The 16,357-nt window shown below is 48.2% G+C and overlaps 1 pseudogene; it reads left to right on the forward strand.

Moving 5' to 3' along the window:
• The first annotated feature begins 2,236 nt into the window (after nucleotides 1–2,236).
• Nucleotides 2,237–16,357, forward strand: part of LOC140221641 (uncharacterized) — a 28,408-nt pseudogene continuing 14,287 nt past the window's right edge.

Here is a 16,357-nt window from a genome sequence, read left to right on the forward strand (position 1 = left end):
TCATTGAAATCACATAGTGGCCATCCGTCCTGCATATAAAGAATGACAAGATTACATGCTACATCTCAAATAAATACAAGTGTGACTTGCATGAGATTGTAATATTATGGTACAAAACTTACATGTGTCTTTAGCGAGCATCGGAAAAATGGTGTGAACTTAGGTGGAACCCCTATGTTAAGACGCATAAGTTTAGTAGCAACTCCACACTTGCACAAGGGATGATCCCTCACACGCCTGCAGGCAGCCTCCTGCTTCTCCTCTTCGGTCATTGGAGGTAGGTTTGGTGGAGGAAAAACCCAACGCCTGAACTGATGGAATGGTTCAAACTTCCTCCTGTCATATGGGAATAGGAGGATCCTATGATCATGTTTCTCAAGTGCATCTATCCACTGAAAAAAATAACAAGGGCTTGTAGGCATAGGATCAAACTTCCACTTGCACACATAGTAGGCTATTCTAGCGGTTTTTGGGTGCCTTGATTGTTTCACCTCGGCTGGCACACCACATCTACAATCTGGGACCGAAAGGGCTAGAGGTACGGGAGCATCCTCATCCAACTCACTTGGGTACTGCATATAGCCCATGCGCTGCTTGTATTCATACCTAGTTGCCGACATCACACCTACACAACAAGTGAACAAACATGAATTAAGATTTTTTTAACAATACCATTGTGTTGCCAACGAATAGGTCTAACCACAACAACAACAATTCTATCATTCATCTACATTATTCATCTACATCCCATGCCTCCAACTAAATCATTACCAAAATCTTAAATCAAGCATATGTTACATTTTCTAAACATCAAATCCAGGGCAGAACAATACCTACAAGTGTACTGCCACTCCGATCTATCAACATGAGCGTGCATTGATTCAACTTTCAACATCTTACCATAACCCTAGCCTAACCTAGTTGTTCAAATATCTACGAAATGCAACGGTAAAATAAGGGCAAAAGTGGAGGAATACCTTCCCAAGGACGCGGGGATCGATACCCCCCCCCCTTTTCCCACCCCAAAACGCTGGAATTGGGGGGGGGGATCGGGGGCGCGGCGGCCGGTGGGAAGGAGAAGGTGTCGGTGTTTCAGACCGGCAACCCGCCTAGGGGGTACCCTAGGTGGTCTTTTATGCGGTAAGGATCGTCGAGAATCAAGGAATCAATGGTGACGCAAGGAACACGATTTCGACAGGTTCGAGCCGCTAGATCGCGTAATACCCTACGTCCTATGTGTTTGTTCGTATTGATCTTGGATGAACTGGAGTTGTTCCTGTTTGAGGGGGGTCCCTGCCCACCCTTATATGCACGGGAGGACAGGGTTACAAGTCCGAGTCCTAGTCGAGTACTATTACAGAGTTCTACTCGGTATTTCCTAGTAGTTTTCCATACACATACTTGACTAGTCCGAGTGGGATACGCCTATCCCTTGTCCTAATCATATCCGAGTACGTCCTTTAGTGGGCCGTCCAGGGTCTACTCGTGGGCCTGGGATGCATGCCCGACAAGCCCCCGAGTACTTTGTAGTCGTGCGCCATAGTCTCGAGAACTGTGGGCACTATTCGAGCAGTTTGTCGTAGAGGTTGCAGTGTTCGAAGTGCTCGAGTACTGTCGCGTGGCTGGAAGGTACTCTTCTTGTTCCTTTGAGTTGCTTCTGTTCCGAGAATTTTTATATGGTAGTGCGATGTCAATCGCACTCCATATGGAGTAGCCCCTGAGCCTTAGGTTGAGTCAAAGAGTCAGGCTTAGGGTCAATCCTGCTTTTTGGCTATTTTACCCTCGAAAAACTGAAAAAGAGTCAGCCCCCGAGCACTTAGGCGATTTTTGTCGTTGAAGTGGTCAAAACCCCGTTGAAAAGAGTAGCCGTTGGGTGTTTAAAGCAATTAATCTGCTTAAAATCCGTCCATTGCATAACTGACGCTTAGAATCCGGAGGTGGCAGAGATATAACTGGAGGGCCCCCTTTCGGTTAGGTTTACGCCCCACTAGCAGATTTGTTTCTCTTCTTCTCCACCCACCTTTCCTGTTTTCCTCCGCCGTGATCCTCTTGTGCCGCCACCACCGTTGTTGCTCCTCTGAGAGGTTCAAGGTTGAGTACATTCTGCTGCAAGTGAAGCCGACGGATGCGCACCAAGAAGATGGGGAAGAAACCCGCGAAGATCCAAGGCAAGGCTCCAGCGGCGGGCAAGGTGAAGTCCAAGAAAGGGAAGGAACTGGTGCTGCCGGCGCCGAAGATGGGGCCAATGAACCAGACTGCGCCGCCACCGCCTAGAGCAACGTGGCAGCATTCGGTGATGAAGGAGGAGGCCGTGCAGGCGCTAGTCGATACCAAGCTCCTGCAGACGAAGGAGGTACTCGAGTGGCGCCTTGCTTTTGCAAATGCGTGGCAGTTCAAAGAACACCCCAACAAGACGGTGATGTTTGCACACTTTGTGGAGAAGGGGTTGGTCGTGCCCACCTCCGACTTCTTCAGAGGTATCCTCAAGTACTATAAGCTTCAACTTGTTCACTTGAACCCCAATGGTGTACTGCATATGTCAATTTTCGTACACCTCTGCGAAGTTTACTTGGGAGTTCCTTCGAGCCTTGAGCTTTTTAGGAAGTTGTTTCGTTGTAAACCTCAGCCTAGTGCACTTAGGACGGAGGTCTTTGGAGGTGCTGGGTTCCAACTCAGGAGCTCAGGCGCGTATATTGAGTACAATTTGACTGAATCCCATGGGGAGTGGAAGAAAAGGTGGTTCTATATTGGGAACCATGATCCTCGCTTGCCGGTGGTTACTGGTCACGCGCCGAAGCATGCAGAGAACTGGGTGAGCGAACTCGAAGATACCCTGGAGCTTGACCATTTGTTGCAGCAGATTACCGAGTTGAAAGCACTCGGTCTCATTGGGATTAACATGGTGGCCAGTTTTCTCAAGAGAAGGGTTCAGCCGCTTCAAAAACGGGCTCACTCGGGGAGTGAGTACACAAGATTTAACGATCCATCACGTATGTCCAATGAGGATATATCTGACGATGATGTGGAGGCACTGCTAGCCAAGTTCTTCAGGAACTACCAAGGAGTACCAGTGATCCCTGCAGCTCTTCGGCAGTATGATGCCTGGTATGAGCCAGAAGTGGTGTGTCCTTGCACTTGACTTGTACTTTTTTGACTTTTGTGATATTTATTTTGAGTATCGACTTGTTTTTTGTAGTCCTGAGTTCTTGCCGGCTACTTGGTGCAGTCGGAAGAAGAAGAAACTGTTATTGAGGAGTCAGAGGATGAGCCCTCTCCTCCTGTGAAGAAACGCAGAGTAGTCCGCAAGATGTCTGCTGCTAAGTCTGCCTTAACTCCTGAGAAGTCTCAGGGTGCCAAGGTATGTTGCCGTATACTCACTTGTAGCTGATGGATTTGAATTTCCAATCTTGTGATTACTTTGTCTTGTTCAAAAGGCTGGCGATGTGGCACGTGGTGATAATGAGGCTGCTTCCGGAGAGGTAGCCGTGACCGACCCGGGCAACAGTATTGCGTCTGTTGAGAAGGTACCAGAGAAGGTGCCGCCAGCGGATGCTGAATTAGCCCCGAGTTGACCGCACAGGCTCCGTCGGCTGCCGCGCTGCCGGTTGCTGACCAGGCAGTCCTGGGATTGCCTGCCGGAGTAGCGGGTGTTGCAAAGAAAGTGTCGCTAGTAGTTGCTACTGGTTCTTTGTTGTCCAATGTGATTGCTAGTGGTAAGCTTTCTGTCGCGACTAGTTTTGTTAGTCTGAATTGTATTGTAGTCTTGACTCTGTGTTTCTCAGGCCTTAGCGAGAAGACAACGCCAGCAGCTGTTCCTGTGGCGCCGAGTACTCGGCCGTCTGTTGCCAAAAAGAAGCGTGTGCGATTGCCGCCACGCTCAACTCGGTGAGTTTGTTTGTCCTTGGTATGTATCTTTAAGTTGTCTTGAAGTCATGAAATGACTTTGTACTCTAATGTAGGGATGCGGAGGAGACTATCCCTGTGGAGGCAGGAGTAGAGTCGTATCCCCCGACTACTTTTTCTGCTCCCTTGCAGGATATTATTGTCAAGGAAGTATCCAGAGTTGACGCTGGTAACCTTGGAGCTACCATGTTTATCCTTCAAGAAGTGATTTGCTCGGTGGAGGTCCCCTCCGCTGCTTCGGGTTCTGGAAATGCTTCTTTGTCGACATCTACTGGCGGAGCTCTGGCTGTAGTGGATGTGGAAAAATCCAAAGAATCAACTGCTCTAGGTATGTATCCATAGTCCTGGTATTGTAGTCGTAGTATTCAGGTGACTGATGATAATCTTTTTAGGTACTACTTTGGGTGCAACTCCTCATCTTGCGAAGAGTACTCAAGGTCCAGTACTCAGCCTTCCGTCTGAGTTAGAATTCCAGAGAGCTGTCGATGTGTTTCGGAGCTTCCAGGTGTGTTTTCTTTGGTTTGTCACACAGATTGAGTAATTTTAACGTCTTTGACTGATCGCATTGCTTTGCGCACTCGGGCCCTTCAGGAACGAAGCCATCAATTGGAGCAGGAGTGTGCCCGACTTATAGAATCCTTGAGGGTTCATGAAGCTGGAGCAAAATCCTTTGTTATGGAGCGGTCAGATCACGAAGTCTTGCAGCAGAAGCTGGAGAGCCGCTACAAGTCTTTGAATACAAAGTATCAAGGTGAGTATTGTGTATCTTCTGAGTATGTCCGACTGTAGTCGGTTGTGTTTGAACTTGGCCTTTTTTGCAGAGCTCAAGAAGCAAGAGGCTGCTGCGAGTAGCCAACTCCTTGACTGGAGAAACGCGCACGACCGAGTGGCGGATGAAGCTGAACGTCTTCGGGCCGCGCTGACAGAAGCACAAGCTGCTTGCGAGCATCAGTGAGACAGGAAGATTCAGAATAGGGTGATGCTTGCTATATCCATGGTGGCATGCAGAGATCATGTCCAGACCATAGAAAGACTTCGGGGCAAACTCCAAGAGTTGACTGTGGCAGCTCAAGATTTTGTGAACGGCATTGCCCCCGTTGAAGAGGATGCGGGACCTCAATCACTAGTCGAGCGATTGAAGGTTACCCCGGGTAAGGTGGCGGGCCTCTGCAAGGCTGTTTGTAAACAAGTCCTAGCTGTGGTAAAGTCATATTACCCGAGGGCAGATTTGTCGACGGCTGGTGACGGCGTTGCTCGCAACTGCACAGAAAAAGCATATGCGCAGTACCTTGAGGAGGCAGAGCCAATCACATCCAAGATGTCTGAATTTGTATCTCCAGAGGAGCCTTGAACTTTTATGTACTCTTGTAGTTTTTCGAGTACCTTTAATGATACTTTGAAAAATGAATGATTGTTCATTCTTTTGTTGCTTGAAGTGGTTGTCTTGACGTGAGCGAGGAGTAATTCACTCCGTTTCGCCCAACCCAAGGTCCCGGGGTCGGATGTGTCCAACCCTTCGAGGGTGGAACTCCGCCTCGCCCGACCCTTGGTCCCAGGGTCTGATGCACCCGACCCCTTGCCGTAAGGCTTCGTATCGCCCGACCCCTGAGTAGAGGGTCGGACTTCTCCAAGCCCCCGAGACAATGGTGCGTTTGGAGCGCAGGCCATGCTTTGCTGGAGTAGTTCTGAGTTTCGAGTATGCTGTCGAGTACTCTACTTTCTGGGGATGCATGGGTGTACTGTACTCTTTTGTCCTTTGTAGCATGAATGCTTTCACGTGGGTAGAGTCAGAGGTCGTCAGACTTCATTGATCACGGGCGCATAGTAACTCCTAGGTGGGTGGCAGTTGCAGCGCTTGGCTTTAAATAGATCCCCCTAGAGGTCGACCTGAATCAAGTTTTTGAGTAGCAATGGATTGCCTTCGGTTGCTGTTGTTTGAGTGTAGAGAGCCTTCAAAGACTACACCAGTGCTAGAAGATTCCTCATAGATTGAGACCACCTTGCCTCCACAGACTCTAGCGCTCATAGAGATAGCCGCGATGCTAGAAGAATCCTCGTAGGAGGTTTCCTCGTGCGCCTCATCTTGTAGCTCGTGATCCAGTGGAGTACGCGTTGGAACTCGCGAGTGATGGGTGATGAGTGTCGTGGTCTTTATCCCGCTCCCTTAGAGGTGGAGGTGTGGCCGTAGAGTGGGTTGGCTCGGCAAGGCTAGCAAAAGAGCAGCCTTGGTTCCCTCTTGGCGCGGCACGCGGGATTCATCGTTGCCGCTGTCAAAGCAGCGGCGGTATAGGAGTTCCTGGCGTTGCCTTGGGTAGAGGACCTGGATATGGCTGCGTTTTGCAAAGCTTCCTTGCGTGTAGGCCCTCCCCATTGTAGTCGGCAGACCTGAGTGGCCTTGTGATATTGTAAAAGCCCGAGGCTTAAATACAGCCCGCCAGTAGGCAGTTGCTTGTAGTCCTTTTGTATTTTGAGTACCTTTACTCGTATGTAACTTGTTGATGTATCTTCGGGTTTGAGTAAAGAATTAATCTACCGCTGAGGCTTTACACCATGGCTGGAATGCCTGTTGAGTTGATAGTCTTGTGTCAAGAGTATTGTATTTTGAAGTTGGTAGTCGAGCTGTTGGCTCGAGTAGTTGATATGAGTTTTTGCTTTGAAGCAATTACTCGAGGTGCTACTACGGGTAGTAGCGACAAAGGTGTTCTATATTCCAAGAGTTTGGTATTTGTTCTCCTGAGAGCTCTTGCAGTCTGTAAGATCCGGGTCCCGTGACTTTTGATAGGATGTAAGGGCCCTCCCATGGTGAATTGAGTTTATGCAACCCTAACGTGTCTTGGATTCGCTTGACGACCATATCGCCCAAGTTGAAAGATCGTTCTTTCATGTTGCGGTCGTGGTAACGACTTAACCCGTCAAGGCACCTGGCAGATTGCACTAACGCTGCGCATCTTGCTTCTTCTAGACTGTTTAGATCTGTTCATCTTGTTTCTTCTGCCAGTTCTTCATCGTATTGTTCAACTGAGGGTGATTACCACATGATGTCGGCGGGTAATATGGCTTCTGAGCCATATACGAGGAAATAGGGTGAGAGCCTAGTAGTCTTGCATGGTTGGGTTCGTAGTCCCCATAAAGCATTAGGTAACTCCTTGAGCCATTTGCCGCCTTTGGTGTTGCCGACGTCGTGTAGTCTTTTCTTGAGGGCGTCGAGTATCATGCCATTGGCATGCTCGACCCTTCCATTGGCTCATGGGTGAGCGACCGAGACATAGCGAACGTCGATTCCGCTATTCTCGCGATATTCCCAGAAGTCGTGATTGTTGAAGTTTGACCCTAGGTCTGTGATGATCCTGTTAGGAAAACCGTAACGGTGTACGATTTCATCCAAGAAGTTGAGGACTCGGTATGCCTTGGGACAAGTGACTGGTTTGACCTCGATCCACTTGGTGAATTTGTCGATTGCCACGAGTACTCGGTTGAATCCTCCTGGCGCAGTTGGTAATGGCCCTATCATGTTGAGCCCCCAGCAGGCGAACGGCCATGTCGGAGGTATTGTGACTAGCCTGTAGGCCGGTACATGCTGCTATTTAGTAAAGAATTAACATCCCTTGCACTTCCGAACTAACTGTTTGGCATCAGCTAGAGCCATTGGCTAGTAGAAACCTACTCTAAAAGCCTTGCTGACTATTGTTCGTGAAGATGCGTGGTTGCCGCAGATTCCTTTGTGAATTTCTTCTAGGATTTCTTGGCCATTTTCCCGGGTAACACACTTCATGAGTACCCCTGATGATGCGCTTTTCCTGTAGAGCTTGTCTCCGATGAGAACGTAATTTTTTACTCGCCGGGAGATTTCTTCGGCTTGATTTTTGTCAGATGGTAGCTTGTGATCTTTGATGTAGTCGATGAAGGATGTCCTCCAGTCAACTTCTATCATCATGATTTCTCGAGTGACGTCAGTAGTCTGGACCACTAGCGGTGTAACTTGTTCAGGTATGGACGGCTTGTGCAGTTCGTGTACGAAAATTCCTGCTGGAACCTCTGCACGAGTTGAGTCCATTTTTTATAAGACATCGGCGGCTACGTTGTTGTCGCGGACGATGTGATGAAATTCCAAGCCTGAGAACTTGTTTTTCAGTTTGCGGACTTCTTTGCAGTAAGCGTCCATATTATCCTTGTTTCGGTCCCACTCGTCATTAACTTGGTTTATAACGACTAGTGAGTCACCATACACCAGTAGCCTTTTGATGCCGAGGGAGATTGAGAGACGAAGGCCGTGTAGCAGTGTTTCATACTCGGCTTCGTTGTTGGATGCCTCCCAGAAAATTTGTAGTACGTATTTGAACTGATCTCCCTTTGGGGAGATGAGGAGTACGCCTGCACCGGCCCCTTTAAGTTTGAGGGACCCGTGGAAGTACATTACCTAGTGTTCTGGCCGCTCGACTGGTGTTGGTACTTGATTTTCAGTCCATTCAGCCACGAAGTCGACCAAAGCTTGGGACTTGTTAGCTGTCCTCGGCTTGATGTCCAAGGTTAGAGCTCCGAGTTCAACTGACCATTTTGATATTCTGCTCGTGGCGTCTCTATTGTGTAGAATTTCGCCGAGCGGGAAGTCAGAGATGACCGTAATGTTGTGTTCTTGGAAGTAATGTTGCAGTTTTCGGGAGGTGAGCAGGATTGCGTATAAAAGTTTTTGTATCGGTGAATACCGAGTTTTGGAGTCCAAGAGTACTTCGCTGACGAAGTACACAGGTCGTTGGACCTTGTAAGCGTGGCCTGGTTCAGACCGTTCAACTACTATTGCCGTGATGACGACATGTGTAGTAGCTGATATGTATAGGAGCAAGTCCTCATTTGCAGATGGAGCAGTGAGTATAGGAGGTTTTGACAGAAAGTCTTTGAGTTGCATCAGTGCCTTATCTGCCTCTTCTGTCCATTTGAACTTGTCCTAGCGTTTGAGAAGCTTAAATAAGGGTAGTCCCCGTTCTCCAAGTCTCGAGATGAACCGATTGAGAGCGACCATGCAGCCTGTGAGTTTCTACACATCCTTGATGCTAGCTGGTGCTTGCATGTTTGTGATGGTAGATATTTTTTCCGGGTTGGCCTCAATGCCGCGATGGCTAATGATGAACCCGAGTAACTTGCCAGAAGGTACTCCGAAGACGCACTTAGTAGGATTGAGTTTCCATCGGAAAGCTCTTAGACTAAAGAAAGTTTCCTCCAGATCAGCGATGAGTTCCTCCTAGTTTCTTGTTTTGATGACTACGTCGCCGACATAAGCTTCGACATTGCGGTGAAGTTGCTTTTTGAAGCGCATCTGTATAGCTCGTTGATAGGTTGCTCCTGCATTTTTTAGTCCGAAGGACATTGTTTTGTAGCAGAAAGCTCCGAAAGGTGTGATGAAAGCTGTTTTGGCTTGCTCTTCTTCCTTAAGGCTTATCTGATGATAGCCGGAATAGCAGTCGAGAAAGCATAGTAAAGCGCACCCAGCGGTGGAGTCAACCACTAGGTCGATCCTGGGTAGTCCGAAAGGATCTTTGGGGCAGTGCTTGTTGAGGTCGGTGTAGTCAACGCACATTCTCCACTCGTTGTTTTTCTTACGGACGAGCACGGGGTTGGCGAGCCAGTCAGGTTGAAAAACTTATTTGATGAACCCTGCGGCGAGTAACTTGGCTAGCTCTTTTTTGATTGCTTCTCATCTGTCTTGAGCGAATCTACGGAGTCGCTGCCATTTTGGAGTAGCTTTGGGATCAACATTTAAAGAGTGCTCGATCAGCTCCTTGGGCACACCTGGCATGTCAGCTGGTTTCCAAGCGAAAATGTCGTGGTTAGCCCGAAGGAAACTGACGAGCACGGATTCCTATTAAGGATTTAGCCCTGTTCCGATCAGGGCTGTCTTGGAAGAATCACCCGTCTGGAGATCGACTGATTTCAAGTCTTGCTCACTTGCGGGTTTCACCTTTGTAGACCCCGACTTATTTTCTGGGATCTCGAGTTCATTTGGATGGAGCTTCTTTGAAGCTGTGAAGACTTGTTGCATGGGGCGACGTGTTGAGAAGTCGCGGCGATTTCCATGGCTTTGGTGTCGCATTTGTAGGATCGTCGTAGATCTCCTTGTAGCGTTAGTTCTCCCTTGGGGCCTGGCATTTTGAGTACCAAGTAAATGTAGTGTGGTATGGCCATGAACTTGGCGAGTGTTGGCCTTCCGAGTATGGTGTGGTAAGATGTCTCGAAGTCGGCGACTTCAAATCTGATGTACTCGGTCCGGTAGTGTTCCTTTGTTCCAAAGGTAACTGGGAGGACGACTTGTCCTAGTGGTATAGCTGTGTTTCCAGGTACGATGCCGTAGAAAGGTGAATCTGTTGGAGTAAGCATTTCTATAACGCCGAGGCACATCTTCCTCAATGTTTTGGCGAAAAGGACGTTGAGTCTACTTCCGCCGTCGATGAGTACTTTAGTTAGTTTTGAGCCTGCCACAATAGGATCAAGTACTAGGGGGAACCGGCTTGGTTCTGAGAACTTGGTCCATTGGTCCTTTATGCTGAAGGATATGGGCACTTCTAACCATTTTAGCGGTGTTGGATCTGTTGGTTCGATGGCCATGATCTCCCTGAGTACGATTTTGTTGGCTCGCTTCGATGCGGTGCCTGGGATTCCGCCAAAGATGACGTTGACTGTCTTGGAGGCGGTCTGGAAGTCGTCTTCTTCTTCGTCGTCGTTGTGGACTTTGTTCTTGCCCTTGTCCTTTTTCTTGCTGTATTCTTCAGGGGGTGGTGGTGCGGGTAAGTCTTGCATTACTCGGCGCATGCAGTAGTCTATTGCCAAGTGTTTGCGAGTTGGGTGCCATGGGCACTGCTTTTTGAGTAGTTCGGTGAAGGTCGGCCCTTCATCGTTTTTGCGGGATCCCTTTTTCCCGGAGTTGGTCATGGCAGCAACAGTATTGTCGGGCTTCCTTTTGCGGTTGTGATTACTCGAAAAGTTGTTTCGGGTATCATTGTGTCGAGTTCTATCTTGATCAGTGTTGTTGGTGTTGTCGCATCCACGGTTACGGTGGGAGCCGAACCGTTCTCGCTCTTTGTCTTCTTCGTCCGCCCACTGTTGCACCATGACTTTGAGGTCTTTGACGTTAGCTGGTCGTCGTCGACTGAAGTCTTGGTATGTTCGCCGATCGTAGAGTCCATTCTGGAAGCACTCGATGACGTCTGTTTCTGAAATGTCAACTATGGTTGCCTTCTTTTCGAAGAACCGTCGCAAGTAGTCGCGTAAGGTTTCACCTTCTTTTTGTTTAATTTGGCTCAAGTCGATCTTGTTGCCAGATCTAGCCATGGAGCTGGCAAGTTGTTGGTGAAAGTCTTTGTCAAATCTGCCCAAGAGTCAATTGACTTGGGTTTGAGTGACTCAAGCCACGTCAGTGGTGCGGGTTCCATGCATATGGAGAAGTGGATGACTTTGGTGTCGTTATTGCCCCCGGCTGCTTGGACTACTAGCGAGTAGCATCGTAGCCATTGAATTGGGTCTTGTTTGCCATCATACTTGGTAATTCATGTCGGCTTGAACTTGTCAGGTAGTCTTGTCTTCATTACCCAATTAGTGAAAGCAGGAAAGTGGTTGTAGTTGTCAACTTCTCGCTCGTGCCGATTGTTGAGTATTTCTCGCAGATCACTAAAGTTTGACACTTCGTGGTTCTTCCCAGTAGGACGAATGCTTTTTACCGAGTTGGTGCAGCTGGCCTCTCCAACATCCTTATGGCGTGTTGGAACATTGTATTTGCTTGGGCCTTGACTGTGTTGCCAAGGCTGGTTGACGACTTCGTTGTCGTTTCTTGGAGCATCGTTGTTGTTGGCTGCAGCACCTCGGCTGCCTTCTTGGTGAGCTGTGATGCGAGGAACAGACGGAATTGGTGATTCTTTGTCGAGTAGCTTGTAAGCTTGCTCTGCGAGTTGTGCGATTAGTCCGTTGCTGCGTTGCACGAGCTGAGCTGTGGCTTCGTTGTCCCTGTCTTGAGGCATTAACGTTATTAAAAGATTGATAGAAGCAATTGCCGCAAGTGGAGTGGTATGTTCCTGAGCCTGAACTGCGTCAAATGCTCTTTCCAGGTTTGTGATGGGAATATTTGTAGCTATCGACTGCCGTCGCTCGGCTCGAGTAGCATTGCGCATCCTTCTTTGGTTCCTTTGATCAGAGGTTTCTTTTTGTGGGGCATCAGCTGTAGACTCATCTTCTGAGATGTTGTCGAGTTGTGCTAATCGCCTGGGGGTTCTGTTCTGGCTAGTACCCGGGTTGTTATTTTGAGTAATAACAAAGACTTCCATGTCTGGGTAGTAGCTTCCGGAGCTTGATGTTGCAATCTCCGTGAAACTTTCCTCGCGATTGGAAGTGAGTGGGACACTCTCTTGATATGGGAGGTTGTCTATATGAGCGACAAGGCGTGACTCGTAGTCGTGGGTAAGAAGAGATGGTCTCAAACCTGGCCAATGTACGAATCTACCTTGTGATGTTGAAGTTATTACCAGTCCTTGGGCTGGACCAGATAATGGTATCTCTGGGGGATAAACCGAGTCAGAGCCGTCGTCTTCGTCGTGCCCGAGTTTGAGTTGAATTCGAGTAAGAAAACCCTGATGGGCTTTGGCTGCATTGCAGAGTCCGTGCGGAAACCGTTTTGGAGTCGAAGCCAGCTTGGGAAGTGACTGGGACCGACTAGCCCGAACCGAAGTTGAGTCCGACTCGAAGCCGAACTCGAGCTTGTTGACTTTGAAATCTTGGTCTTTTCTGACCAAACCCTCCGATTTCTTCTCTTGGGTGTTGATGATCTGGCGCCGGAACGAACCAGCGCCATCGGCGATGCAGAGCCAGGATCCAAAAATGAAGGTTGCGCCCGCTTCGATGGTGAAGACGGGCTTGATGACGACCGTTGCCATTGAGTTCGCGCTGAGAAACTCGACGAGTTCCCCTACTTGACGCGCCAGCTGTCGGTGTTTCAGACCGGCAACCCTGCCTAGGGGGTACCCTAGGTGGTCTTTTATGCGGTAAGGATCATCGAGAATCAAGGAATCAATGGTGACGCAAGGAACACGATTTAGACAGGTTCGGGCCGCTAGATCGTGTAATACCCTACGTCCTGTGTGTTTGTTCGTATTGATCTTAGATGAACTGGAGTTGTTCCTGTTTGAGGAGGGATCCCTGCCCGTCCTTATATGCACGGGAGGATAGGGTTACAAGTCCAAGTCCTAGTCGAGTACTATTACAGAGTTCTACTCGGTATGGCCCGAGTAGTTTTCCATACACATATTTGACTAGTTCGAGTGGGATACGCCTATCCCTTGTCCTGATCATATCCGAGTACGTCCCTTAGTGGGTCGTCCAGGGTCTACTCGTGGACCTGGGATGCATGCCCGCCAGAAGGGCCGGCTCGGACAGGGGCAACAGCTGGAAGAAAGGAGGGAGAGGGAAAGAGAAGGTTGCGCGCTGGCCTGGATGCAGCCGCTGCCGCGCCAGGCGGTCTGGCGCGACAAGCTTGTCGCACTAGTGCATATGGCGCAGCTTGCCTCGCCATGCCAGCGTGGCAGCGCTGTTGCGCCACTGCATGTGGTGCGGCAGCAGCTAACTGTCGTGCCACGGCGCACGGCATGACCAAAAGGGTCACACCATACAAATAAAGTTGGGAAGGGGTTGGTTTTAAAAATATCTAAAAGGGGTTAAAAATAAAAAAATGCTAAGGTATAAGAAAAGTATATTAAGATCTTTTCTTTCTTTCTTTTTCATGATTTTTTACTATGATATTGCTAGATTTTTTTGACGTGAATAAAAGAACGGTAGGATTTTTTTTGTCCATCCCATCAAGCCTCGTGATGGGAAATAGTTCCGGGCCACAGTACAATATTTCTACCGCATGTGGGGTATTTTCACGTGACTGGTGGCATCACAAGGGACGGAGCTTAGTGGAGTCTAGAGGGGTCATGGCTACCCCTGCCTATTGAAATTCCCCACTACATGAACAGTAATCAGCTACTGTTCATTGATTTTCAGAGAAAATTAGCATAGCTCCCCTTTCCCCTCATTAGTTGCTCCAGCTCCGCCACTACCCACTGCCATAAGATACTCCCTCCGTCCCAAATTACTATTCATTTTGACTTTTCCAAATACATATAGAAAAGTCAAAATGAACAGTAATTCGGGACGAAAGTAGTAGCTTAAAAAACAATTTCAGAAAAGAAGTCCCATAACATAATCATCATAGTAAGAACTATTCCAATGGCGATAAGATATAGTTGCCATACTGTGAAGTAGCCACCGATGACCCATTAGCCTCCCTGGCCACCTCCTGAAAAACACGCACACGAAAAGGATCGGAAGAAATGAGAATAAATCGAGTACGGCAGCTGCGGCATGAGCCGCGACGTCGCCGGCCAAGATATTGACGAAGCATCTGCCGGATATTTACGAGGGATTATTTAATGAGAAAACAGTAACGTCACACTACTTAAGAACACCTCACATCAGGTTAATTTTCTGAAAACTTTGTTATTTTTTTTATATCACAGGTCACAGGTGTAGATTCTGACCGGACAATGATTGGACGAGGAATTAAGAAAAAAAAGCAGGTTCGCAGCTGGATCATTCCGTGTTCGTACTACCCAAATAATTTGATCTACTCATCAGTCACTGCCATGCGTTGTTTGTTAGGTGTTTATCTCGAAAAGATGAGCAGATCTTGTCTCGTCCTACCGTTGCTGATCACCTTGCGTTGGTTGTTTATTAATTATTACACGGGCCTCGATGGGAGGAAAAAAAACAAAAGGATTAGGTCAATCATGCATGATGATAGTTTTTGGATGCCCCTCTTTGCCTTGAGCCAATCATTTTATAAAAAAAATAAAAAGAAAGCAAAACGCCCTTGAGCCTATCATTCACAAAGCCAGCAGTACGATTAGTGATTGGATTAAACAACTACTTTTAGGATGGTCCTAGTTCTCAGTTTTCACCTTTAAATTACTCTACTTTTACTTTATATCTCACCCAAGTGCTCTAGGTACTCTGTTGATCACCCCCAAGTGACTGACCTGGGCCTGGCTATGCTGCAAATCTAAAACGGGGCCCAGTGTCAGAGACCGGTCAGCAATGGTTTTAGTCAGTACTGTAAGAGCTAGAGGTCAATAGGATATTGTGCTCCGAGTCAGATTTGTGATGTGCCTACATGGCATGCCAAAATTTGGGTGACTCCTAGGAAGCAAGGCAGCCGTCAGCTTTGTCCCTTCCTTCTCCTCGGTTTTTTTACAGACCTCCTCAGTTTTTAAACTCCAAAGCTTGTACTTTTCTGTCTGAAATTAATAAATGGACACAAAACCACTGACATTATCCGAAACTATCTGAGCAAATTCAGTTTACTCTGTCCTGCTGTCCCTCACGTGTTGCTACATTATAAAAAGATTCAATTATACAAAGTATATACTCTCTCTGATGAAGGGGAAAAAAATTAACTCCGTATCCATGTGAGTCCTGGCAGAAGAGAAATGAGTAGCATTGCCATAGACACGCCTGTCCTGATTGCAGAATGAGATGTCCGGGTCAGTTGAGATGCCACTTATATTCTCAATGATTCAAGCTTGTTTATTCGGGTCCAGGCCATTGATTCCCCCCATACAGCAGATCGATCGGAGGCGTGCTCATCATCATGCTCCACCAAAAGTCCCAAGTGGTTAAATCCGGCGCGGAACATGCACAATCATCACTGTTCCTCTGAAAATGGATACGGAGGGAGACGGACGAGAGGGAGGGCTCGTTTGGTACGACTATGGATAGGAGGAGAGTACGCCCTTTTTGCGTTGAGTTTGTTAAAGCTGGAACAATAATGGACTGCCATGTAACATTACTGCTGCTGCCAGCACGTACTGTATTAGTGCTCAATAATGCAGCAAATCATTCAGGCTTTAATTTTGCGCGGGACAGATTAAGCGCGCACATGCACATTCCCAGGTCGCATTCGACAAGTTATTGCCCAAAGTAGGGGCCGATAATATTAACCGAGGCCTGTGCTAACGCGCCAGCATGGCTCAAGCAAGATCCCTCCCGTGCAATCAGTCTTGCGTCTGTGTTGATGGGTATGACTCGACAGCCACCGCCAATAATACGCGCGTGACCGTGCTTGAGAAATGAGAGCCGGCCACCTGCCGGTCTTGCTCCTCTTTCACACGCCCTGATCGCCGACTTGCATCCACCAAGCATCACAGTGAATGAACGAGGGGCTGACCCGACCGAGTTACACTTTGCTCTCGTTGGCCGTAGTACTCGTCATTGGGGGTGAGCAAAAAAGGCTCTAGCATTGCGAGTTAGCTTCTTGGCTCGGCTTAACTCGACTACGTTCATTAACGAGTCGATCTGAGCATAGTGTATTTATTTAGGGCGTTTATTTAATCACTCGACACAAGCTGGCTCGCTAGCTACGAGCCAAACAGAGCCGGAT

Source organism: Setaria viridis, chromosome 1 (assembly GCF_005286985.2).
Source record: "Setaria viridis chromosome 1, Setaria_viridis_v4.0, whole genome shotgun sequence".
NCBI classification, from domain to species: domain Eukaryota; kingdom Viridiplantae; phylum Streptophyta; class Magnoliopsida; order Poales; family Poaceae; genus Setaria; species Setaria viridis.